General features: G+C 40.9%; 1 non-coding gene across 1 annotated transcript; it reads left to right on the plus strand.

Moving 5' to 3' along the window:
* The first annotated feature begins 7,462 nt into the window (after positions 1–7,462).
* Positions 7,463–7,621, plus strand: LOC132885558 (U1 spliceosomal RNA). Its single transcript, XR_009654607.1, has one exon. It is a non-coding gene; the product is annotated as a U1 spliceosomal RNA (small nuclear RNA).
* The last annotated feature ends 17,522 nt before the right edge of the window (positions 7,622–25,143 follow it).

Raw genomic sequence — 25,143 nt, forward strand, 5'->3', positions numbered from 1 at the left:
TTTTAAAGGATTCTTGGCGGAGGTCTGTGCTCTCCGAGTGCTTTTCTAGTTTCATGGTAGTTTCATTTTCATTTATGTGCCAGGAACGTGAATTGACCAGAAAAAAGGATATTGCTGTGCAAACAGATAAACCAGTCAGTGTTGAAATCCAGACAGAGACAGTTGTCTTCGAAGACAAGATTATCCAGTTTTCTTTGTTGGGAGATGAAAGTGTCTCATTAGATGATTCATTCAAACTCTACTAGCAAAACCATGATGTAAGCGGAGGATATAAAAAGCTAAGTTGCTCCAAGCTTCCATTACGCCATATCATCACATACGTCACTTCCGCAGGTGGCCCATCTGGTATTTCCATCCATCCATCCATCCATCCATCCATTATCTGTAACTGCTTATCCTACGCAGGGTCGCGAGCAAGCTGGAGCCTATCCCAGCTGACTATGGGTGAGAGGCGGGGTACACCCTGGACAATTCACCAGGTCATCATAGAGCTGATACAGAGACAAACAACCATTCACACTCACGGTCACACCTATGGTCAATTTAGAGCCACCAATTAGCCTAACCTGCATGTCTTTGGAATGTAGGGGAAACCGGAGCACCTGGAGGAAACCCACACAGACACGGGGAGAACATGCAAACACCACACAGAAAGGCCCCCATCGGCTGCTGAGCTCAAACCCAGAACCTTCTTGCTGTGAGGTCACAGCCCTAACCACTACACCACCTTGCCCTCCCATCTAGTATTTTAATAAAATATTTTTCTAGAACACTATTTGGTCTCCAAAAATGAATGTTTGACTGTTGAAATCTGTGAATACTTTTACTTAACATAAGTTTAATGGTAAATCTGCTGGAGGATCCTTTTAAGTTATGTTATTTTGTTTGGCATCCTAAATTTGCATGAGTGATTGCATGACCTGTGTGGCAGCCTGAGAAAACCCTTCACTTAGTGACATTTTTCTACAAGCTTTCTTGAGCTGAAATAGTTTCTCTTCTGTACACCAGGAGTACACGTCTAGCATTCTCAACACTGGTTATCCCCCAAAGTAAAAGGTATAAAATAACATTTAAAAATTTTGGACAGCCAGTATGTCCGAGTTATAGACTCAACTTATTAGGTTTATGTGCATTCTGCTTCATCACATAACTCTCCAACAACTTGATTAAAGGACACTTAACTGTGTGAGGAAATCACATTTAGAAAGCAGTCTTTTGGTAGACAGATTGTTACACTGCTGGAGACTGCTGTGTAGGTTAAAACGGCTGCTTGCTCAACACGATATCTGCAAAAACCTAGGCACAATTTAAATAAATAAATAAAAACATGCATTTTTTCACATCATTTTGACAAAATATGAGGTGTTAAAGTATGTTATCTTGGGTTATTTGCCAATGTTCTGCCACAACAGATCCTACAAGTTTTCCCGAAATGCCACATATCGGCATAGAGGTCATTAACCCCATGATTAATAAAGCAGCAGATACAAACCTGAGTTTGTTCACCCAGATTTATTGAGGACATTTCTGGAAATATGAGAGAGCTTCTCTTTAAATGATTGACACAGATGAAAGTACAATGGAAGCTCTAAAACTCTGTCTTGAAGTTTTCAGTCAAAGTCAACCATTTTCAGAGATGTTCACAGCTGGTAACTTAAAGGTGCTATGTGTAAGAATTGGCCACCTGGCAAATTCATACCACACACTCCAAACCTATAGGGGGCAGTATGTGGCTACAGATGGAAACTGGGCACCATAAGGCCCTAGGCTAAACTGCCAGGAGCTTGGAGGAAGTCTGGCCCCCCAGACATGTGGCATGCATGGCCCACTGGTGTGTAGACACGCCCTGATGCCCATGAACTAGACCCCCAGCTATGGGTAAATAGCACTTGGGTAGATGGAACTCGGTAGCCCTGGCAGGCAATTCATCTAGGACAAGGGCAGTCTGATGTAAAACCTATGACCCAAGGATCTCGCTGCCATTGTCCCAACTGCTGGGCCATGGCAGACGAACCTTGGGTGTAAAGGGTGGGGCCAGTACAGTGCACACCGGACTCCACCTTGCTCAGGCCTGAAGGGAAAAAAACAAACAAACAAAAAAGACAGGGAGCAGTATCCTCACCAGAAGGTGTCCACCCCTATCATAAGAAACAAGGACAATGTACAGTCCCCCTCCTGCTCAAACATACCACCACCATTCTCATTAAATTATCCCCTCATTGAATACACCGTAAAGGTTCATACAATCTAACTTTAGAGTCAGATTGTGCAAATTAATAAAATAATATGCAAAATTCAACCAAACTGCTGAAACTTAGAGCTGGTCAACATAACACTGCTATCTTACAAATCTTAAACTCTTGGCTGACTGCACTAATTATGTTATAACTTGTTTTGCTCAGTTAGCCCAGACTCACGATCACCTCTTGCGGTATAAAGTGTTTTTTCGTGACAGACAGTATGCCGTGTCTTGGGGCTAGCTGATTAGCATGCTAACTTCAGTAGCTATCTAGTCAATTCAAGTCAGTTTATTTGTATAGTGCTTTTAGCAACAGACATTGTCGCAAAGCAGCTTTACAGAAAAATAAAGACTTTAAACACAAGCTAATTTTACCCTAATAAGTGTATTGTCCCTGATGAGCAAGTCTGTGGTGATGGTGACAAGGAAAAACTCCCTCAGATGACATGAAGAAACCTTGACAGGAACCAGAATCAAAAGGGAATCCATCCTCATTTGGGTGATAACAGATAGTGTTGTTATAAACAACTTGCTTTTTTAACTCACTGTGTCCTACATGGTCAAAAGGTACATGTGTGCAACCAGGAAATTCATTATAGTTTTAACATGAAGTCTGTTTTGTTGAAATTATAAACTGTTCTTTGATGGAGACTTGAGTGCAAAACTGTTCATAACAATTGAAGTCCTAAAGTTAGCAAGTTAACTGTAGTCCTCAGCCATAAAAGCATTACTGTAAGTGTCCAGAGCATCTTCCAAGTGTGACTTTCGACTGTCCATATGGGGCCGTCCTCCACAGGAGTGATGTGATGAGACTCCAGCCAGAAGTAGGGCATCAGGATGGATCAGATGGTCCGAAGAGCAGGAGAGGACAGCATCTTACTGGTGTCTCAGGATCGACATATAACTGAGAGAGAGACAGACAGAGGGAGAGAGAGAAAACACAGGTTGTTAGGTATGCCCGATATCACCTAATGGTTAAAAACAGTATCCAATATACAGTATGGCATTACAGTAGACATCCTTGTCGTAGCATCAAAGCTGTTACTTCTTCACATTCTGTTGGCAGTTTTATTGAAGTTATTTAGTTTTTCTTTTTTTAAAGATTTTTTTCGGGCTTTTTGCACCTTTATTGGATAGGACAGTGTAGAGACAGGAAATGAGCGGAAGAGGGATTGGGAAATGACCTCGGGTCGGAATCGAACCTGGGTCCCCAGATTTATGGTATGGCGCCTTATCCACCTGAGCTACGACGCCCCCTATTTAGTTTTTCTAATAAACTAAAATTCTTACAAATTCTTACACATAGCACTTTTAATACATCAATCTTTTATGCAGGTCAGGCTCGGTTTGCATGGGTGATTTTCTGAACAGTGCATGTGGATCACAGATTGTTTTCAATCACTTTATGAAAATGACCCCAAATTATGCAGTTCATGCCTCTGAGGTTGTCACATTCTTTTTTTGGAGGTAGATTTTGACAATGTGTTTTCTTTCATTCTAGAGCAACCCATTTGAAAACCTGCAGAGTTGACTGGACAGGCCATTAAAACATTTATTTTATGCACACAGGAATTATATTTCAAGTTTAGTTTAATGTGGTCAAGTCACAGTACACTGAGATTGTTCATTCATAACATTGTTTAATAGATATGCCGATGAAGTAAATATAAATACGTAGGTTTGAATCATGTGCCATAAAATGCAGCACATAAAATGCGGTCCTTGAGAAAAATAGTCATATTAATCTTATTTCTTAACATTGCATTTATGTATTTAATATTGCTCCTGAATGGGGCAGCATGGTGGTGTAGTGGTTAGCACTGTCGCTTCACAACAAGAAGGTTCTGGGTTTGAGCCCAGTGGTTGATGGAGGCCTTTCCGTGTGGAGTTTGCATGTTCTCCCCCTGTCTGTGTGGGTTTCCTCCGGGTGCTCCATTTCCCCCCCCAGTCTAAAGACATGCAGGTTAGGCTAATTGGTGTCTCTAAATTGACCATAGGTGTGAATGTGAGTGTGAATGGTTGTTTGTCTGTATGTGTCAGCCCTGCGATGACCTGGTGACTAGTCCAGGGTGTACCCCGCCTCTCACCCATAGTCAGCTGGGATAGGCTCCAGCTTGCCTGCAACCCTGCACAGGACAAGTGATTATGGATAACTGATGGATGGATGGATATTGCTCTTGAAGGGTGTTACACAGTGGTTTGTGCATATCTTCTTGCCCAGAACAGGAATTTCGGTAAAAAAAATTGTGGTTGCAACAAATTGACAGTAGCACTGGATTTAATTGTCCACCCAAAAAAAAAAAGGACAAAAAAGTATTTAATAATAATAATAATAATAATAAACAATTTGATTATTTATGTATTTACTTACTTTTTTCCCTTGCTGTGTTTACTGTCCCAGCATTCCCCACCCACTAGCTGTATATCTAACTGACAACATCAGAATTGTCTTCCTCTGTCTCAGTGTAACCAGAAATCTAACATGATAAAGGTTACAGAAAACATCTCACTGACTTTGAACTGCTGTCTGTTTTGCTTTCCACCTATAAATCATTCTACAATTAAAAAAAGTAGCAGAAATAAATAAATGAAGAAAAAGAAGAAGAGAAAAGGTCTGTGCTTGATTTGATGTGCATGGTTCTTAAAATACAATCATCAGTTATGACAAAAATAATTGCCCTCCCTAAGGAATAGCAACAGCAAATGTCAAGCTTTGAATATTTTAATAAAAGTTCCAGCTTGATTTCAGCCACACGAGTATAACTGAATTAACTGACATAACATGGACGTACACAGTAATAATAATTAATATATCTTTTAATTTTTTAGTTCAGTAGGATGTCCTATTGTGTCTTTAGCATTTTGTCTCTAATTCCAGTGTAGTTATGCATAAACTATAAATAAGACATGTATCAGGATTAAGTAGCAGTAAAAGAAAGAAGAAAGAATGGACCAGCAGCACTTTTTTTATTTTATTTTTGTGCCTACAAATTGAATGTACTGTTTCTCCAATTTGTGTCATGCTTGTAAGGTTGTAGGCTTGTAACCCTTGGACAACCAAATAAATCTCTAATTTAACAGTACTGACTCTGCAAATGCTCTGTGATTATGTCAAATTCATTCCAAGATTTCAGTGGATTTCAAATAATATTGTACATTAATTACAAAACTGTTTTTCACTGTAAAAGTCCACCAAGCCACATATTCGAATGTCCAGATGTTTCCATACATATCTGGATTTGCGTCAAAACCTAATCAATTGTTCTTTGGTCCATGGCCCACCTTTCCTTAAAATTTCATCAAAATCACTACTTTGTGAGTTACATTGGGAACAGAAAACAAACAAATGAAAAAGTCATGCAGAGCACGATACTTGCGAAAATCACAGATTATTCAGTTCTGATTGATAAGTACTCAAAATCAACAGGGAGTTTACGGTTCCATTAAAGAATCTTTCCTGGAAATTTAAAGTTAATTGGAACAGTGGTTCAGGAGCTATTGTGTTAACAGCACTGTTTTACACTCATTGACCTCTACAGATCAATCATGTGACCAGCAACAGAAAAAGAAAGAAAAACAAGGAGCTACATTGTGCAGGACAACGATAGGGGCAGGTTACACACGGCAATCAAAACAGGTATTGATTGTTCTGCAGCACAACTACGACATCTCCTGAGTCCATTGCCATCACTCACCATTGTTCCTTCTGACAGTATGGTATTCACAAAATATTACCCGTCAAGTTGATTTTCGTGAAATTCAAACAAGGTCATAACTGGGTCAAGGTCAAATGTCCCACACTACAATGTTCCCCGAGTCCATTGGTACCACACACTAGGCTGTACCCTTGTTCCTTTTGGTAGTTATGATGTTCACAAAGTAGTTCCCCACAAAGTGTGATGGACAGACAGACAGAATGATTGTGATTTTTTTTGTGATGTCATTATCAAGTTTCTTCAAGATTTTATTTTATTGATCAAAAGGGGTTTTTAATGGAGAACCTACAAAAAAAAAATCTAATTCTGAGTTCAACCTACTGAGTTATAGGCACTTGAAATATTGGCACTAAAAACCGGTATTGTGACCTTGACCTTTTGACTTCAAATTTTGCATATGACCTTAGAATTAGGCCCAGAATGCTAATTTATGGTCAGAGTATCAATATCAAATCGATAAACACGTTTTTGAGGCCAAGGTTAAATTTGTGAAAAATCTCTCAAAATTTGAACTAATTTTTCGACCACAAGATGATGTCACAGGTAAAACATCAATGGTGTCCTCAAAAGGGATTCAAAAATGCTTTCCAATGCCACCAGTCCCATCTTGAAACAAACGCTGGTTCAGAAGTTATGGCCGATTAGGTGTTTTTACAAAGATTTGACCTTGGTGACCTTGACCCACCAAAACCTAATGATGTCTTTCTGTGACCCTAATGAGTTGTCCTGTGCATTTTGGTGAAGATTGGTCAAGACATGATGACGCTAGAGCACCAACAAACAAACAAACAAACAAACAAACAAACAAACAAACAAACAAACAAACAAATCAACATACTTGCAAAAATCTCTGATTTTCACAAGTAACAACTGGAGGTGAAAACGTAACCTCCTCCAGCAAAGTTACATTATAGTTGTAAAGATTATTTATAGCTCCACATGTATGAGTAATGCTTAGTATAAAGCGGGAACAAATATACAGTACATTGGTTTCTGTATGGCTTCATCAATATCTAGACCTGAATCACATTTTACATCTTCTGAACAAGACCTAAAATTCATTGTTTAAAATCATTATTTTCAAGAAGTGTGTGTCTTTAAATCTAAAAGATAAACAAGCTATAGACTTGTCACCATTCTACAAAGATGAGCAGAGGCTGAATGTCTTAAATATGATAAGATATGCCCAGTGATCCACAAGAAACACAGTGCTACTGAATTCTTAATTCTGATTGGTTCAAAGTTGTGGATTAATTTTCCTTAGTATAAATTTGCAGGTGATTATAGGAACCTGCATGTGCTGATTGGTCAAGAAATTCGGACTATTTCTCAATAATCACCTCAAGCAACTCGACAAAATGGCTGCCAATCACTTTCACCGTAAGTGAAGAAGAATTAGAAATTATGAAAGAAAATGCTGTTCCTAAAAGCACTAAAGATGCTACGAAGTTTGGTCTAAAACTATTCAAAAGTAAGGTAAGGTGGAATTGTGATTTATTTATCCATTATACTTACCTGGAAGGGGCAATACTTTGATCAAGAAGGTGGTTTGCCCAAAGTAAGGCTCAGCCATTGCACTCAGGCTGTGCTGACATTTGCAAATTCATGCAGGAATCTTGACTGCATAATTTGTGATAGTGAGGGACTGCATTCGCACTCTCCCCTTTCACATACAGTAACTATGGGTAGCACGGTGGTGTACTGGTTCACACTGTCATCTCATAGCAAGAAGGTTCTGGGTTTGAGCCCAGTGGCCAATGGGGGCCTTTTTGTGTGGAGTTTGCATGTTCTCCCTGTATCTGCGTGGGTTTCCTCTGGGTGCTCCGGTTTCCCCCACAGTCCAAAGACATGCAGGTTAGATTAACATGGGGCACCCTTGGCCTGAAGTGCCCTTGAGCAAGACATCTAACCCCCAACTGCTCCCCGGGTGCTGTAGCATAGCTGCCCTCTGCTCTGGGTATACATGTGTGCGCTCATTGCTCACTTGTGTGTGTGCATGCGTGTGTTCACTGCTTCAGATGGGTTAAATGCAGAGGAGACATTTCACTGTGCTTAAGTCTGTGCTTGAGTGTATGTGTGACAAAGGCATCTGGTCTTCTTGTCTATTTCAAATCAAAGTATTTTATGTGACTTGGCATAGATAAGTGACACAAGTCAGTGCATGCCTTTATTATATTTCCATGCCACCTTTGAAATTATTATTTTTTAAAATCAGATTATTAAAAAAAAAATAAATCACCTGTGAATTTATACTAAAACCAATGATCCACCTCAGGCTCAGTGAATAATTATTCACTGATATTCACCTCGCCTTTGGTGAATAATTGTTAAATAACAGCAGCTCAGAGAGTAGTGATGGCTGAAAGCCAAATCGCAGGTTGAAATTAATGCAGTACTTCTAATTTCTGTAGTACCAACTTGCCTAGTGACTTGTATCACAGATGTTCCACATAAAAACAAAACAAGTGTTGCCAGGCAAAACAAACCTTGGCTGTCAGGACTTATTTTATACCTATATGTTGATAATGGTAATATTTCTCAATCATCAGCTGTCAGGTAAAAGTCCTATGAAAATCCATGACCTTGAGTTTGATATTTCAAAGTCATTCAAAGTCAAAGGTTATGGTGGCAACTGAAAGCCCATATGGGACTTCTTATATGTTGATAATGGTATCTGGCTATCGTTAACAATTTTAAAGTTATAGCCCTTTGAAAACCCATGAACGTGAGTATGACCTTTCAAGGTCACTCAAGGTCAAATATCATGGTGCCAAATGGCATTTCCTATAAGTTGATAATGGTAAATATCTGTCTACCATCAACCGTTTTCAAGTTATAGCCCTCTGAAAATGTGACCTTGAGTTTGACCTTTCAAGGTCACTCAAGGTCAAAGGCCATAGTGCCAAATGAAAGGCCATATGGGAGTTCCTATATGCTCATAATTGTAAACATCTGTCTATTGGCAACTGTTTGAGTTATAATGGAAAGTGTGTTATTTTGACCGATAACCTTAACCCCCCTGACCTTTAACCCCCAACCAGTACAGATACTCTCCAAGCTACCCCATGGTGCAGCATATGGTTGGAAGCAGAATTGAAAGATGCACATTTTGGTTTGAAGTCAAAATGATTGATTTGAAGGTCAATTTTATCACAAAAAAAACAAAACAAAAAAACCCCACTTTTCTGGTGATCTTGACCCAGTCACCCCCAAAATTTAATCAGGTAATCTATGGACCATTGTCCACTTACCCTGAAAGTTTGAAGTCAACTGGTGCAACTGTCTAGACGCTAGATTGTTAACAGACAGACAGACAGACAGACAAACAGACAAACAAACCGCACTGATTACAGTACCTCACCCCACTTATTCCATTGAGGGTGAGGTAAAAAATTTTGTATTCACTGATGTGATAGTTTTCTCTGACAAGAAGCTTATTTAAGTTTTGTGACACGGGGGGAAAGATTCAGAATGGTAAACATTGTGCCTTATAGATTTTTTTTTAAACTGATTAACATTCACACAAAATGGGGGGGGGGGGGGGGATAAATAAATCCCTTGAAAGAACGACTGTTTATAACTTGTTTCGTGGACATTCCACAATGTTAAATGTACTAATAAGTGAATAAAATGTAGGACACATTCTTTACTGAATAAAAACATTTTGACAAATTGCTGTGGTATATTGAGGCAATATCAGACAAGCAAGAGTGCGGTTGTACTGAATATCAGCCGAGCTCTGATTAGGCACGTGCTGTTTGACAGCATGTAGCTAATCACAGCCATGCTGATATTCAGTATACCCATATGATTGAAAGGATGATATTGCTTTTATACAAGTTCTGTAAACAAGAAATTATCAAGTGAGTGACATTTTAGACACAATATGGCCTGAAAGTTTTTGTTCTGCTAGCGAAAATAGATCCCAAAGAAGCCACACTCACTTTAGAGTATGTAAGCTAGCTGGCTAGCAAGCTCATATTGATTTGTACACTGCTCTTAAAGGAAATATCTCGCAAATAAACAAATCAAGCTAAAAGTCGGTCTTTATGTCTGTCCTTTATAAAAAAAAAGCTGCATGTTGAATTTGTTCTTAACGATATCACAAATGTGATGAAAATAGATGAGACTATTTTTTGTCAGGGAGGCTGCCATAACTCCATCATGCGTGATGTCATTTTCCGCGAGCACAGCGGAGGTGAACAAGTGCATGTTATACTAGTGTCAGCGGGGTGAAGTATTCTGTTCAGGGATGGTTGGAGACAGATGCAAGTGCAGAAGATCTTTATTATAAAGAAAAGTGCAAACAGGCAAACAGTACAAATCAGCAGGCATATATCGTGAATGGTAAAACAGGCAAAAGGTCGACCGAGGTGCAAACAGAATATCGTAGACAGAAGCAGGGTCAAAAATGAGGAACAGGAAACAGAAACCAGGAAATCAGTCCAGAAATGCAGCTTGGTAATGTGTCACACAACACAATACTTCGCAAAGTCAGTCTGTATTCTGAGTCCTTATTTAGGTGCACTGATTGCACCTTAATCCCCTGCAGGTGTGTGTCACTCACAGCACGCATGTGAGTCAGTTTGGAGTGTGCACTGTACAGAGCACACCTGAGAGTCCTTCTGTTGTGATAACTAGACTATAGTAAAATATGGTCTAGTGTGACTTCAGTCAATTTGTTTGCATTTCTTCACAAAACGTATGGCAATGCAGTATGAGAAAAGCAATCAAAAATAGTGGCTAGTTTATTGCTGGTTTCTCATTCTCATTATCTCTAGCCGCTTTATCCTGTCCTACAGGGTCGCAGGCAAGCTGGAGCCTATCCCAGCTGACTACGGGTGAAAGGCGGGGTACACCCTGGACAAGTCGCCAGGTCATCACAGGGCTGACACATAGACATAGACAACCATTCACACTCACACCTATGGTCAATTTAGAGTCACCAGTTAACCTAACCTGCATGTCTTTGGACTGTGGGGGAAAACGGAGCACCCAGAGGAAACCCACGCAGACACGGGGAGAACATGCAAACTCCGCACAGAAAGGCCCTCGCCGGCCACGGGGCTCAAACCCGGACCTTCTTGCTGTGAGGCAACAGCGCTAACCACTACACCACCGTGACGCCTTATTGCTGGTTTATTAAAAAAAAAAAAAGTTACCTGCTTATTTTCCATCCGTTTGATGCGTGACATGGTATGCTGTAATATGGAATCCTACGTCACGTAGTGCCACCCTTGTTTTCATCTCCTAATGCATCTATGTATCTGGTTAATCCAGTATGGCCTCATCCAAGGAAATGGCCCAACGGACTGATGTTACAACTGTAACTTTTTTTTTTTAGGCTAAAGTCCGCTTAATTTGTTTTTCGTCGAGAACACCTTGCATTGGCTCCCAATCAAATTTCGTATTGATTATAAAATACTACTATTGACCTTTAAAGCACTGAATGGTCTCGCACCACAGTACCTGAGTGAACTTCTGGTCCTTTATGACCTGCCACGCCCACTTAGATCAAAAAGTGCAGGCTATCTGTTGGTACCTCATATAGTGAAGGCTACATCAGGGGCAGAGCCTTTTCTTACAAAACCCCACAGTTATGGAACAGCCTTCCAAGTAGTGTTTGGGACTCAGACACAGTATCAGCGTTTAAGTCTAAGAAAGAAAGAAAGAAAGAAAGAAAGAAAGCACAACTTTATTCATCACACACTTGTGAAATTTCCTCTCTGCATTTAACCCATCTGAAGCAGTGAACACACACATGCACACATGTGAGCAATGAGCACACACACATACCCAGAGCAGTGGGCAGCCATGCGAACAGCGCCTGGGGAGCAGTTGGGAGTTAGGTGCCTCGCTCAAGGGCACCTCAGCCCAAGGCCGTCCCATATGAACCTAACTGCATGTCTTTGAACTGTGGGGGAAACCAGAGCACCCGGAGGAAACCCACGCAGACACGGGGAGAACATGCAGACTCCACATAGAAAGGCCCTCTCTGTTTAGTCAAGCCTTTTGTTGATGGTGTTTATTAGGTAAAGGAGTAGATCTGGAGGGTCCTCAAGCATAGTGTGTTTTGATAAACTGGGATGCATGGATGCTATCAGTCCCCCACTCACTCACTGACTCAGGTTTGTTGACGGTGTAGTGGCTGGCTGATCTATATCCCAGGGCTCTCTCATGCCTGTGTTACCTTCTGGCTCTCCCCTTTGAGTTATGCTGTCATAGTTAGTTTTGCCGGAGTCCCTGCTTGCACTCAGTGCAAAATATATACTGTTCTTACTCATTAGGTGACATTGGGCATACCTAACAACCTGTTTTCTCCCTCTCTCTCTCTCTCTCTCTCTTCCCCTTCACTCTGTCTATGCCTCTGAGTTACATGTCAATCCTGAGACTGAGATGGTGACCTCTTCTGCTCCTTGGACCTGCCTGATCCATCCTGATGCCCTACATCTGGCTGGAGTCTCATCACATCGCTCCTGTGGAGGACAGCCCCATATGGACAGTGGGAAGTTGCACTTGGAAGATGCTCTGGACACTTACAGTAATGCTTTTATGTCTGAGGACTACAGTTGACTTGCTAACTCTAGGACTGCAGTCGTCATGAACAGTTTTGCACTCAAGTTTCCATCAATGAACAGTTTATAACTTCAACAAAACAGACTTCATATTAAAACTATAATGAATTTCCTGATTACACAGTTTTACTTTGTGACTATATAGGACACTGTTATAGAAGCAAGTTATTTGTAATCACATTGTCTGTTAATCACCCAAATGAGGATGGGTTCCCTTTTGAATTGGGTTCCTTTCGAGGTTTCTTCCTCATGTCATCTGAGGGAGTTTGTTCATTGGGGATAGAGTATGGATAAAATTAGCTCATGTTTAAAGTCTTTAATTTTCTGTAAAGCTGCTTTGCAACAATGTATATTGTTAAAAGCGCTGTAAAAATAGACTTGACCTTGTATTAAAATATAATGACATTTCATAACCCTGTAATTTCAAAATGTCCTGGTTAATTGCTTGAAAGGTGCTTCTGGTGAAATTGTCATCCATTCTTCCTTTTCCTCTGCTTCTGATGATGTGTTCATATTTTAAGTCAAAAAAGTTATAGTATATTCCTGAAAATGTATTAGCTTGCCATGTCTGATGATGATGATGATGATATTACTAAGTGCACTGTAGTAATAACTTTCAAATTAGAAAAGTAGAATTTTTACATGGCGAACACAAATGAGTGGAGTGATACACAGTGCCATCATCGCAAAATCTCTTGGCTCACCACTAGACCAATCAAATTAGTGGACTGGAAATAAGTGTTGTATAAGAGGAATGGAACACTTTGGAACACCCAGTAATGTCTTATTCCTCATTTAACTACTGATTTTTATTCCATTATATGTTTCTGTTGGAAGGTTTTGGTGTCTTATTGACTCCAACTCACACAGGGAAGAGTTTCACAGGGAAGTGGAGCTAAGTTTTTATGGCCTATGCATGAAATGAGATCTTGGGAATCATACTTCATCATGTTTCATGACAGAACTCTATCTTCTACTGCAGCATTTTGTCCTCATATTTATGTAGCTACACAGGAGATTTTGTGTAATATGCATCAGATTCTGTCTAATATGTGTCACGTTGTCTGGTATATTCACACCTAGGATTGTAGACATTTATATGGAGATATTTTTATTATGTCTGTTAAATCTTCAGTCAATAAAGTTCATGTCTTCTTGTGCATCATATTTTGAGTCTCACTCATGAATTTTAAAGTTCTACAACAATAATAATAAGTGTCTGTGGAGTGGGCAATAAGAATACCTCTAACGTAACCCGTGCGTGTCATAAGAGGTGGCTAAAAGGGATGAGGGAAGGGAAACCCTGACAGAAAACCCTCCACAGTGGGCCAGCAATCCACCTGGAGTATATTGTGCTATAGAATCTAACACAAGGATACATCACACCACTGAACTTTCTACCGCAAATGACCTCACTGTTCCACAAACTATTATCATGACGACTAACGGTGAAAGCTTGTCTCAAGAAACTGATAGTCTGATTAGAGGTGGCAAGCGGGAGAGCCTTAAACTCACAAAGAGACCATTGAGGGTAGGATTGTGGAACACTAGAATGCTCCACAAGAAAGGGAACAAGGAACTCTTGGTAAATGAGATGGAACATTACAATATTGATATGTGCAGCATCTGTGAGATCCATCTTACTGGTTCTGATTTCGAGAGAATAGAAGGTTGGACACTCATTAACTCAGGCTTTGAAGACACTCATGCACATGGGGTAGGCCTGATGCTTTCATGTAGAACTAGAGCAAGCTTAATGAAGCCATTAATGAGAGAATTATGAAAGTTAGGCTATATGCAAAGCAAGTAAAGGTTACATCATTGTGGCATATGCACCAATTGAAGAGGCAGAAGATGAGAAAGATAATTTCTATGAAACTTTGCAAGCAGTCACGGATGACATGCAAAGACATGATCTTAAACTGGTTCTCAGTGACTTCAATGCAAAAGTTGGAGGTGATAACAGCAACTGGACAAGGCTGATGGGTACTCATGGTGTTGGCATGATGAACGATAATGGACTGCAATTGGTTGAGGACTGTGCTGAAAACAATTTGGTCATTGGTGGAACCCTATTCCAGCATAAAACCATCCATAAAAATATGTGGACTTCTCCTGACAGTAACACTCAACCAGATTGATCATGCACTGTTCAATGGGAAGTGGAGGAAGCCATTGCTGGATGTTTGAACTTACAGGGGTGCAGATATAGGGAGTGACCATGAGCTCATTGTAGCCAAAGTCCAACGTAAGCTGGCAGCACAGAAGAAAATAGCAAAGACACCAAAACTGAAGTGTGCAGATCTGCTGCAGCCTCCTCTCTCAACTGTCTACCAGTCGAAAATAGCCAAACGGTTTGATGAGTTGTCCGATTTAGGATTGGATACAGACCGACTACAAATGGGACAGGCTTAGAGAAACAGTTTACAAATCAGCAGAGGAAACAGTAGGACAACAGACAGGGGAGTATAAAAGATGGATAAGTGGGGAGACGTGTGAACTTATTGAATGTAGAAGCGCAAAGAGAGCTAGAGATCATGGTTGCACAGAAGCAAGCAAGAGCAAATATCGAGAACTTGATAAGAGAGTTAAGAACAGTGCCAAGAAAGACTGGAAGTCTTGGATAGATGAACAAGCAAAGGAGCTTGAAGCTGCAGCAAGTTCAAACAACCAGAGAGAGGTATTCCAAAAAGTTAAGATGCTTGCTGGTAAAATGACAAGGACTACACCATTAGTCAAAAATAAGGACAGCAATATCATAGACAATGAGGAGAGAAAACTGAGAAGATGGGCTGATCACTTCAGTGAACTCCTCAATGCTGAAACACCTGGAAATGTGCTAGAGGACATCTCTGCTGAGTGGAACAAACTGGACGTTGATCTGACTACCCCTAATAGGGAGGAAGTTGATCGATCTTAAGATGTTAAGCATCTGAAAAACAACAAGACTGCTGGATATGACAAGATCACTGGAGAAATGCTAAAAGCTGGAGGATAAAAAATGGTAGACAGGCTATTACGAATATGCACGGTAGTGTGGACGACCAAAAGAGTACCAGAAGATTGGAAAAAGGGAGTCATCATTAAACTTCCAAAGAAAGGGGATCTTATGATCTGTAGCAACAACCATGGTATCACCCTCCTTAGCATAGCTGGAAAGGTATTCTGCACCTTGGTTCTCCTGTGTATTATCAATGCTGCTGACAAGTGCCTCAGAGAAAATCAGAGTGGATTCAGGAAGGGCAGGTCCTGTGCTGATCAATGCTTTGCTTTATGTCAGCTAAAGAAAAATGCCTTGAATTCCAACTCACTTTGAAGATCAACTTTGTTGACTTTAAAGCTGCATTCGACAGCGTACATAGAGAATCCCTTTGGAAAATACTTGAGGCATATGGTCTACCTGAGAAGATGGCCACCATCATGAAGAACACCTATGATGGATCGGAATGTTGTGTGAAGGTGGATGGAGAAACAATGAAGTGGTTTGCTGTTACATCAGGTGTGAGGCAAGGCTGCATACGGTCCCCACTGTTATTTAGCATATTGATCAATTGGTTGTTGAAGCACGCCCTGGACAAGAATGACACTGGAATAATTCTTGAACAGTGAAGAAGTTCCTGATATCAGCAACAAAGACTATCCAACCTTGACTTTGCAAATGACATAGCCTTGATTGACGAAACAGAACAAAGGTTACAGTATGCCACCTCACAGGTGGAAGAAAAGGGAAGTAAAGTAGGGCTCACTGTTAACTCTGCCAAGTCTAAAGTTATGGCAGTGAAGGAAAAGTGCGAGCTTACCATTACTATGAACAACCAGGACACATTGGAAAACATGGAGTTAATTTACCTGGGAAGTACAATAACACATAATGGGGATCTCACTCCCGAACTTAACAACTGCATTGGAAAGGCAGTGTATTCGTTCAATAAACTTCTACCTATTATGCATCATAAATCCATCCGGCTGCAAACAAAAATGGCAATACATCAAGTCGTAGAGATCTCAATCTTACTATATGGCGCTGAAGCTTGGAATACCACCCTACAAGAAGAGAAGTGCTTAGCAGCTTTTCATACTAGATGCCTTCACAGAATTCTTGGTGTGTCCTGGAGAGACCACATCTCAAACACAGATCTTTGAAAGAACTGGTCAGGCTCCCCTAATTAACATCCTGTGACAGAAATGGCTATCGTGGCTCGGCCACATTGTATGCATGCCTCTAACACGCTTACTGCACTGCTTGCTCCATTGGTTACCATCAGGACACCGTCGTCCAAGCAGGCAACACATGCAATGGAGCGATGCGGTCTGAAGAGACTTACAGGAGTCGGGTATCTCATTTGAGGAGGCAGTAGTGGCAGCGCAGGACAGGAAGCAATGGCAATCCTTTGTGTTGGTGCTATGTGGGCGTGGCCCACTGCAGCAGTAAGTATTATAATAATAATAATAATAATAGGGCTGCACGGTGGTGTAGTGGTTAGCGCTGTCTCCTCACAGCAAGAAGGTCCGGGTTCGAGCCCCGTGGCCAGCGAGGGCCTTTCTGTGCAGAGTTTGCATGTTCTCCCCATGTCCGCATGGGTTTCTTCTGGGTGCTGCATTTTCCCCCACAGTCCAAAGACATGCAGGTTAGGTTAACTGGTGACTCTAAATTGACCGTAGGTGTGAATGTGAGTGTGAATGGTTGTCTGTGTCTATGTGTCAGCCCTGTGATGACCTGGCGACTTGTCCAGGGTGTACCCCGCCTTTCACCCATAGTCAGCTGGGATAGGCTCCAGCTTGCCTGCGACCCTGTAGAACAGGATAAAGCGGCTAGAGATAATGAGATGAGATAATAATAATAATGTATTACTATTATTAATCTCCAAATCTTTAGTCATAAGACATGCAGATTAGGCTAATTGGTGGCTCTAAATTGACCATAGGTGTGAGTGTGAATGGTTGTTGGTTTCTGTGTCAGCTCTGCGATGACCTGGCGAACTGTCCAGGGTGTACCCTGCCTCTTGCCCGTAGTCAGCTAGGATAGGCTCCAGCTTGCCTGTGACCCTACTATGGATAATGGATGGATAGATGGATCTTTAGTCATCACCATGAGGGCAAAAATGAAGTCATTAGTGTACATATTACCCAATTTCATGCTAAATTGATTCTATAGAGAAACTTCATTGTGTTTCATATACAGTTGTGGCCAAAGGTAAATAAACATTTTGAAAGACTTTTTGCAGACTACAGAGGACTGGGGTAAAGTTATTTTCTCTGATGAAGCCTCCTTCAGACTGTTTGGGACATCTGGAAAAATGATTGTCCAGAGAAGAAAAGGTGAGTGCTATCATGAGTCCTGTGTCACGCCAACAGTAAAGCATCCTGAGACTATTAATGTGTGGGGTTGATTCTCATCCAAGGGAGTGGGCTCACTCACAATTTTGCCTAAGAACACTGCCATGAATAAAGAACGGCATCAAAACATCCTCCAAGAGCAACTTCTCCCAATGACCCAGGAGCAATTTGGTGATGAACAATGCTTTTTCCAGCATGATGGAGCACCATGTCACAAGGCAAAAGTGATAACTAAGCGGATCGGGGAACAAAACATTGAAATTTTGGGTCCATGGCCAGGAAACTCCCTAGATCTTAATCCCATCGAAAACCTGTGGTCAATCCTCAAAAAGCAGGTGGACAAACAAAAACCCAAAAATTGTGATAAACTCCAAGCACTGATTATGCAAGAATGGGTTGCCATCAGTCAGGATTTGGCCCAGAAGCTGATCTCCAGCATGCCAGAGCGAATTGCAGGAGTCTTGAAAAAGAAAGGTTGACACTGTAAATTTTGTCTTTGCATAAACTTGATGTATTTGCCAATAGAAGCCTTTGAAACTTAAGAAATGCTTATAATTGGACTTCAGTATACAATAGAAATATCTGACAAAAAAATGATCTAAAAACACTGAAGCAGCAAACTTTGTGAAAACCAAAATTTGTGTCAGTTTCAAAAGTTTTAGCCACGAATGTAGATTTAGTTGTAAGAAATGTGACAACTGGTCATCTCATTCCCTGTGTAGCTGCACTGGTCCAATGAAAAATATGCTTCTTCTGAAGCATATCTTGCATCTCATTCTCTTCTTTCAGTGGACACAGTGAAAGCTACAAAAAGTAAAGTACATGAAAAGTTAAAATATACAACTCTAAGTCATTTTAAGGTCTCTGGTGTTAGTGTCCATTGATAACAGGCCCATATATGTTAGCACAACAGAAATGAGAAGAACTCAAATCACTTACAGAAAGCATGTCCTATTGTCCCAAACAAATTAAAAAGGCATTTACTGTGTGCGCCTCTTGGACCACATGCAGAATAAAGTTATTTTGGAGCCATATATCTTTCCTTTGCATCCATGTTGGCTCTGACCCATAATGCCATAGTTACGTTCTTAAATAAACTGTGGTCATGTGACCCATTACTGCTAAATCAAAATAAAAGCTTACATAAAGAGCACTAATGGCCCTTTTCCACTACCCTTTTTCAGCTCACTTCAGCTCGCTTCAGCTCACTTCAGCCCGACACGGCTCGTGTTTCGACTATCTAAGAACAGCACGACTCAGCTCGCTTCAGCCCTGCTTAGCACCCAAAACTCGCACGGTTTTGGAGTAGGGCTGAAGCGAGCCAAACCGAGCTGAGTGGGCCTAGGGGCGTGAGGAGACACTCCCCTGTGCACTGATTGGTGAGGAGGAGTGTCCTCACATGCCCACACACGCCCCGCGAGCACGCTGGGATCTGTAAACACCGTAAACCCGGAAGAAGAAGAATTACGAGAATTATGAAGCCTTATGCGCCTCGCCTCATCTATACGCTCTTGCCAGTATCTGTTGGCGTTGTCGGTGACAACAAGCCACAGCACCAAGACCAGCAACACTAACGACTCCATGTCCTCCATGTTTATTGTTTACTCTCCGGGTTGTGAGACTACTGCTTAAAAGATCACTGATGTCACTGTTTGCGCCGCCTAACGACATCACCTGACGTCCACCCACTTTCGCTAACTCCACCCAATGTGTCCACCCACTTCCAGCCAGCACGGTTCAGCGCGGTTGTAGTCGAAATGCAACTCCAACAGCCCCGCTCAGCCCAACTCAGCACGGCACGGCTCAGCCCGACTCAGCCGCGTTGGTAGTGGAAAAGCGGCATAAATTTTCAACCAAACATTATTTTAAGGTGGTATAATTTAGACATTTAAAAAAAAAATCAATGTTACCCCTTTAACCTCTTGTTTATTACTTTTTTAATGGCTGTTTGAACTCAAATAATCTCATCTCATCTCATCTCATTATCTCTAGCCGCTTTATCCTGTTCTACAGGGTCGCAGGCAAGCTGGAGCCTATCCCAGCTGACTACGGGCGAAAGGCGGGGTACACCCTGGACAAGTCGCCAGGTCATCACAGGGCTGACACATAGACACAGACAACCATTCACACTCACACCTACGGTCAATTTAGAGTCACCAGTTAACCTAACCTGCATGTCTTTGGACAGTGGGGGAAACCGGAGCACTCGGAGGAAACCCACGCGGACACGGGGAGAACATGCAAACTCCACACAGAAAGGCCCTCGCTGGCCACGGGGCTCGAACCCAGACCTTCTTGCTGTGAGGCGACAGTGCTAACCACTACACCACCGTGCCGCCCTCAAATAATCATGAATTAATAATATAAACATAAATTAAACATCTCAATGAAACACGTCACTGGGACAGTTACACCCTGACCTTAACCTGAAGGCCCGGTTCCACAACACCAATAACTATAACTACACCTATAGCTACAACTATGACTATACCTCTGCCTGAATTTAGTTCCAGTCTGGAGTAGTCACACCACGACTGTAATCCTTGGTCCTGACACTCAGGTAAATAAATGTATGCAACTTAGGAATAGTCATGGAAGTTTTTTCCAAGTAGTAGCACATTATTCCAGGTCATACTGTACAGCTTGGACTTCAGAACAACCCATGTACACACTTTGGTGGTTGATAAAATACAGATAGGTCACGGATTACGGAAATATAATAAAAAATGATACAAAATACTAAGTGGTTATGGATTTTAATACAGGTGCATCACAGATGTTAATAATTTACGGATTGGTCATGAACATTTCAGTATATTACAGACTGATTACCAATTTTATACAGTTGATGCATCATGGATAAAAAATTAAGAAGTCTAAAACCATTAAATGTTTGGACTGCCAGAGTTCATAATTAAAATATCTTACCTGCATTTATATGTTTACTTCATTAATTTACTATTGATATTTCAGGGAAAATATCACATAACCTTGAATAAAAGATCTGTGCTTTGTATATACATTTTTTTATTTTCCTCGAATCTGTATTTCATGACTTCATGATGCAAAAAGGATATACAAAGACGCCCAGGGAAAATAGCATGTGCTCAGACAACGTCATGTAAACAATTACCTGATTGGTCAGATGTTTTATCGGATCAGGTTCAGGCCTGGAAAAATCACTCCAGAAGCAATCTCACGAATACGGATAAACCCAGGCCTGGGCTAGGTATCGTTTTCGGTCTGGTGTGAGCACCAACCACATAAACTGCAGGGGACCAATTTATTTATAGTTGTTGTTATAGTTATAATTCTAGTTATCAGTATTGTGGGACTGAGCCTTTAACCATTTCTAAAGCTTAGTGTACACTGCTTAAGTTTATCCCCAGTTTACTTTTTGCAGAGACATTTTCAGACCAAACCAAAGTCATTGCAAAACTCCATTACCATCACTGTTTGTTATGTGTGAAAATCTGAGGCATGCTTCATGGTTTTTGTGGTGGACACAGAGACTCTGACATTCAAGCCTTAAAATTGTGACTCTAAGGTCATATAATCTATAATTATAGTTAAAGCTCTACACTTCAAGGTGCTTCAAGCTTACAAAATAAAAATCCCAAGATATTCAGAAAGTGATTTTTTGCTTTCCAAGTACGAATGCTGGCTGCTTTTATAAGTGTTATTTAATCCGTTTCTAATTAAGCTTTCCTTAATGTCAGTGAGCCACAAACAGGTGAGATTAAACTCGGTAAAACATTTTACAGCCCAAATATAAATCCTATTATATACAGTATCTTGCAAAAGTATTCATCCCCCTTGGTGTTTGTTCTGTTTTGTCACATTACAAGCTGGAATTAAAATGGATTTTTGGAGGGTTAGCACTATTTGATTTACACAACATGCCTACCACTTTAAAGATGCAAATTGTTGTTTTATTGTGACAAACAATAATTAAGATGAAAAAAAAAAACAGAAATCTGGAGTTTGCATAGGAATTCACCTGCCAAAATCAATACTTTGTAGAGCCACTTTTTGCTGCAATTACAGCTGCAAGTCTCTTGGGTTATGTCTCTATTAGCTTCGCACATTTATCCACTGGGATTTTTGCTCATTATATTAGATTAGATTAGATTAGATTAGATAGAACTTTATTGATCCCTTTGGGAGGGTTCCCTCAGGGAAATTAAACATTCGAGCAGCATCATTACAGGATAAGCAGAGAATAGACAATAGAGAAAACTTCTAGATAAATTAAGTATTTACATATACAAATATATAAAAAAAAAGATATGAAAAAAATTCAGCAGGAGAGGAATTGCACATTATATTGCACATTGTCCAGTATTGCTTTTTGTCAGGCTAGGCTACTGCTCCTTCCCATCCTCTGTCCTCCAGTTACCCCTCCTCCCCCCAGAGAGGAGTTGCACAGTCTGATGGCATGAGAGACAAAGGAGTTTTTAAGTCTGTTAGTCCTGCACTTGGGAAGGAGCATTCTGTCACTGAACAGGCTCCTCTGGTTACTGATGACGGTGTGCAGAGGGTGACTGGCATCATCCATAATGTTCAGTAGTTTGTCCATAGTCCTCTTCTCTGCCACCATCACCAGAGAGTCCAGCTTCATGCCGATCACAGAGCTGGCCCGCCCAATCAGTTTGTCCAACCTGGATGTGTCCTTCTTGGATGTGCTGCCCCCTAGCACACCACGGTGTAAAACAGGACACTGGCAACCACGGACTGATAGAACATCCACAGGAGTTTCCTGCAGATGTTAAAGGACCACAGCCTCCTCAGGAAGTATGGCCTGCCATGTACCTTCCTGTACAGGTGGTTGGTGTTGCAAGTCCAGTCCAGCTTGCTGTCCAGCCACAGCCCGAGGTACTTGTAGGAATCCACAGCCTCCACCTTGACTCTCTCGATCAGAACTGGTCGTGACCTTGGTCTGGAGCTCCCAAAGTCAATGACTTGGTCTTCAAGGTGTTGAGCTGCACATGATTCCTGTTGCACCAAACAGCAAAGTCCCTCACCAGGCTCCTATACTCCTCCTCTGTCATCCCTGATACACCCCACACCCATTCCTCAAGGCAAAACTGCTCCAACTCCTTTAAGATAGATGGGTTGCATTGGTGTACAGCAATCTTCAATTTATGCCACAGATTCTCAGTTGGATTGAGGTCTGAGCTTTGATGAGGCCATTCCAAGACATTTAAATGTTTCCCTTTAAATCACTCCAGTGTAGATTTAGCAGTATGTTTAGGGTCATTGTCCTGCTGGAATGTGAACCTTCATCCCAGTCTCAAACCTCTGGCTGACTCAAACAGGTTTTCCTCCAGAATTGCCCTGTAGTTAGTGCCATCCAGCATTCCTTCAGTCCTGACCAGCTTTCCTGTCCCTGCAGTTGAAAAATATCCCCACAGCATGATGCTGCCACCACCATGCTTCCCTGTAGGAATGGTGCTCTCAGGGTGTTGGTTTTGCACCATACATGGCATTTCTCATGATGGCCACAAAGATGAATTATAGTCTCATTTGACCAGAGAATCTTCTTCCTTGTGTTTGGGGAGTCTGCCACATGTTGTTGGGCAAACTACAAACATGTTTTTATTTATTTATTTATTTATTTATTTATCAAAAAAATGGCCACTCTTCCATAATGCCCCGCTCTGTGGCGTCTACAGCTTAAAGTGGTCCAATGGATAGATACTCCCATCTCTGCTGTGGATCTTTGCAGCTCCTTCAGTGTTATCATTGGTGTCTTTGTTGCATCTCTGATTAATGCCCTCCTTGCCCAGTCTGTGAGTTTTGGTGGGCGGGGCCTTCTCTTTCAGGTTTGGTGCCATATTCTTTCCATTTTGCTATAATGGATTTAATGGTGCTCCCTGGGATATTCAAAATTTAGGATATTTTTTATAACCCAACCCTGATCTATACTTCTCCACAACTTTGTCTCTGACCTGTTTGGAGGCTTCTTGGTTTTCATGTTACTTGCTTAGTAGTGTTGCAGAGTCAGAGTCCTTCCAGAACAGGTTGATTTATACAGACATCATGTGACAGATCATGTGACCCTTTGATTGAACACAGGTGGATCTTAATCAACTAATTATGTGACTTATGAAGTGAATTGGTTGGACCAGCTCTTATTTAGGGGTTTCATACAAAAGGGGGTGAATACCTATGCACACTCCAGATTTCTGTTTTTTCATCTTAATTATTTTGTGTCACAATAAAACAACAATTTACACCTTTAAAGTGGTAGGCATGTTGTGTAAATCAAATGGTGCTAACCCCCAAAAAATCCATTTTAATTCCCTCTTGTAATGTGACAAAACAGGACAAACACCAAGGGGGATGAATACTTTTGCAAGACACTGTATGGAATTTTGTAGTAAACAAAAAAGTGTTAAAAATATGTTTGATATTTTAGATTCATCAAAGTATCCAGCATTTAACTTGATGACACTTTGTATACTATCGGTCTTATCTTAACCAGCTTCATGAGGTAGTCACCTGGAATGCTTTTCAATTAACAGGTGTGTCTCACCAATAGTTAATTAGTGGATGAGTTTCTTGCCTTCTTAATGTGTTTAAGTTCAAACAGTAAATAATAATAATAATAATAATACAGTAAATAGCCCTATTTGACAACAATTGTAGTCAATATTACTCTTTGGCAAGAACTGCTCAACTAAGTAAAGAGAAACAAAATTCATCATTACTTTAAGACATGAAGTGTCTTTTAATGAAAAAAAAAAAAAAAATATATATATATATATATATATATATATGTGTGTGTGTGTGTGTGTGTGAGATAGACACACAGTGCCCTGCGGTACAAATATGAGGTGACAGATGCTGAATCCCCTTAGTCATCCATCAACATGGAAAAGATAAGAGAACACACAAACCAAATGAGGGAGAAGAGTGTTGAGGTTCATAAGTCAGGGAATGGTTATAAAAAAATACCTGAAAATATTCATTTCTACTATTAGGGGAATACTTAAAAACGTGGACACCAACTGGAACTGTTACAAACTTGCCTTGAAGAGGACCCATCAGTTAACGACAATTGCAATCGCCTGAAGGTTGTGAAACGCTACTACAACTTTGACCAGATCTGTGTTCCATGTTCTGTGGAACCTGATGTGTTGTCCTGGTTTTGTAACATATTTACCTCAAGGTTCACTTACATGTGTGGTAGTTAACTGCATTGTGAAATGCTTTTTTTCTCACCGTGGTTGAAAAGAGTGATTATTTGAATTACCGTAGCCTTCTTCGCAAC

This window comes from Neoarius graeffei, chromosome 4, assembly GCF_027579695.1.
Source record: "Neoarius graeffei isolate fNeoGra1 chromosome 4, fNeoGra1.pri, whole genome shotgun sequence".
In the NCBI taxonomy this organism is placed as follows: domain Eukaryota; kingdom Metazoa; phylum Chordata; class Actinopteri; order Siluriformes; family Ariidae; genus Neoarius; species Neoarius graeffei.